The sequence below is a fragment of the Alosa alosa genome, chromosome 12 (genome assembly GCF_017589495.1).
Source record: "Alosa alosa isolate M-15738 ecotype Scorff River chromosome 12, AALO_Geno_1.1, whole genome shotgun sequence".
NCBI lineage: Eukaryota > Metazoa > Chordata > Actinopteri > Clupeiformes > Clupeidae > Alosa > Alosa alosa.
Window position 1 is genome coordinate 2,468,701 of NC_063200.1, and position 2,500 is coordinate 2,471,200.

Genomic DNA, 2,500 nt, shown 5'->3' on the forward strand with positions numbered 1-2,500 from the left:
GTAAACTGCGCCTTTCTCTGCCTTTCTCCGCCCATAAACGCAATTTACGAACGTCCACAACTGAATGCCAGCACAGTTGAATGAAGTTAATTAACTGATGACAACATTAAAAAGAATCAAACGTTTAGCGATCATGAAATAATACCATACATGATAAGATGTCAACAAGCAGGGAGATAATGAAGATGAGTAGTTCTACTCAAACTATTTTTTTGCATGTAGGCTATGGAGGATTGGTCAAATCTAGCAAGTAGGAAAGTTTAAGTGAATGACGTGAAACACCTGCTTTTACAAGGTGGTTTTACAGCTGCTTTTACCTGTACACCTGCTTTTACAAGTATTTAGGCACAGAATAGACGTGCGCTTTCAGGAGCAGTCTTTGTACATACCGCGGAATACATAATTAGGCACTCTTTACTCTTCCCCTCCCATCATTTTATGCTAAACTCCCACTTTCCCCTGGATCCTCCCATGAATGCATATGCATGACATGAAAACGCAATCTGCCACTTTCAGCTCCCTCCACAGGCAGTTTGCGCTTTTACATCATTGCGGCCTGTTTGTACATACCTCGCAATGATTTTACATGCACATTGCGAAACAAGTACACCTGAAGTGGGTGCAAAAGGCCCTGAATTAGTACATCTGGCCCTGAATCTCTTAACACACGTGTGTGTATACTGAATCTCTTAACACACGTGTGTGGATACTGAATCTCCTAACACACGTGTGTGTGTATACTGAATCCCTTAACACACGTGTGTGTATACTGAATCTCTTAATACACGTGTGTGTATACTGAATCTCTTAACACACGTGTGTGTATACTGAATCTCTTAACACACATATGTGTATACTGAATCTCCTAACACACGTGTGTGTGTATACTGAATCCCTTAACACACGTGTGTGTATACTGAATCTCTTAATAAACGTGTGTGTATACTGAATCTCTTAATACACGTGTATGTATACTGAATCTCTTAACACACGTGTGTGTATACTGTATCTCTTAACACACGTGTGTGTATACTGAATCTCTTAACACATGTGTGTGTATACTGAATCTCCGGAGAGACCGTCCTCAGCTTTTCTTTCCCACTGGCATAGATTAACACACACAGCAGGGATGACCCAGTAGTCCAAGACATCTTCAGCACTAAAACACACACATGTGTTTGTGTGTGTGTATGTGTGTGTGTGTGTGTGTGTGTGTGTGTGTGTGTGTGTGTGTGTGTGTGTGTGTGTGTGTGTGCTTGCGAGAGAGAGAGAGGGGGGAGAGATGTAGATAGAGACAGAGAGAGAGAGAAAGAGAACACTGGTCATCTGGTACCAATCAGTCACGTCCTACTGGCCGGTCCTTCCCCACACACACACAAACACACACACACACACACACACACACACACACACACACACACACACACACACACACACACACACACGTCCCACTGGCCGGTCCTTCCCCACACACACACACACACATACACACACGTCCCACTGGCCGGTCCTTCCCCACACACACACACACACACACACACACACACACACACACACACACACACGTCCCACTGGCTGGTCCTTCCCCACACACACACACACACACACACACGGGCGGTCCCTTCCCCACACACACACCACACACACACACACACACCCAACATGTGCAAATCATTATCAGCATTAATCTTTTCTTTTCATTTTGCCAGACCACAAGAGGATTAGCAACAAACACGGACCCACATGCAAGGCTAGCCAAAACGTATACACAACACACAACACACAATACACATCCACGCATGGGCATAGCAAGCCAAGACGTACACACACTCAACACACACCCAAACAGAAACGTGTGGGTGTTCAAAAGGGCAAATCCATAAGGCACTGGAGCAAAGCAAGCATAGGGGCATATGGAGCAGAGCAAGCATAGGGGCATATGGAGCAGAGGATTAATATGTTGTGAAGAAAATAAAGAATTGTGAAATGTTGACGGTTATTCAATATCTGACCACAGGGAGGAGTCTTGAAAAGGGATCTCTCTCTTATTTCTTTCTTTCTTTCTTTCTTTCTTTCTTTCTTCCTTATTTTATTCATTTTTCTTTCAGCTACGCAGCATAAACTGTGCAAGAACTGTCAGCAGTTGTAACATTCTCTAAGGGCCCTCCGTCATTGAGTCAATGATGTAAATAATGTAAAAAAAAGTATCATTTCCTGAAAGCAGAAATCCTGAGGATTCTCAAGAGAGTCTCCAAAACTGCAACTTCTAAATTCAAGTATTGAAGAATGATTAATATGAAGAATGAAACTATTTCACAACAACCTTCAATGCTAATGAGTTCTGCACAAACACGTCGGGGCCAGACACACACACACACACACACACACAGGTACAGGCCAGTCCAGATGCACAAACGCCAGAGCCTTCGGGGCCAGTCCAGATAAACTACTGATTTCTTGCCAACACACAATGACCACTTCATTACAGTCACTTGCTTTT

The 2,500-nt window shown here is 43.5% G+C and overlaps 1 protein-coding gene across 1 annotated transcript in view; it reads right to left on the minus strand.

The window, feature by feature from the left end:
- The window catches only part of LOC125304775 (endoglin-like), a 51,818-nt gene that overhangs the window by 24,797 nt on the left and 24,521 nt on the right, over positions 1-2,500 (minus strand). The window lies entirely within an intron of this gene.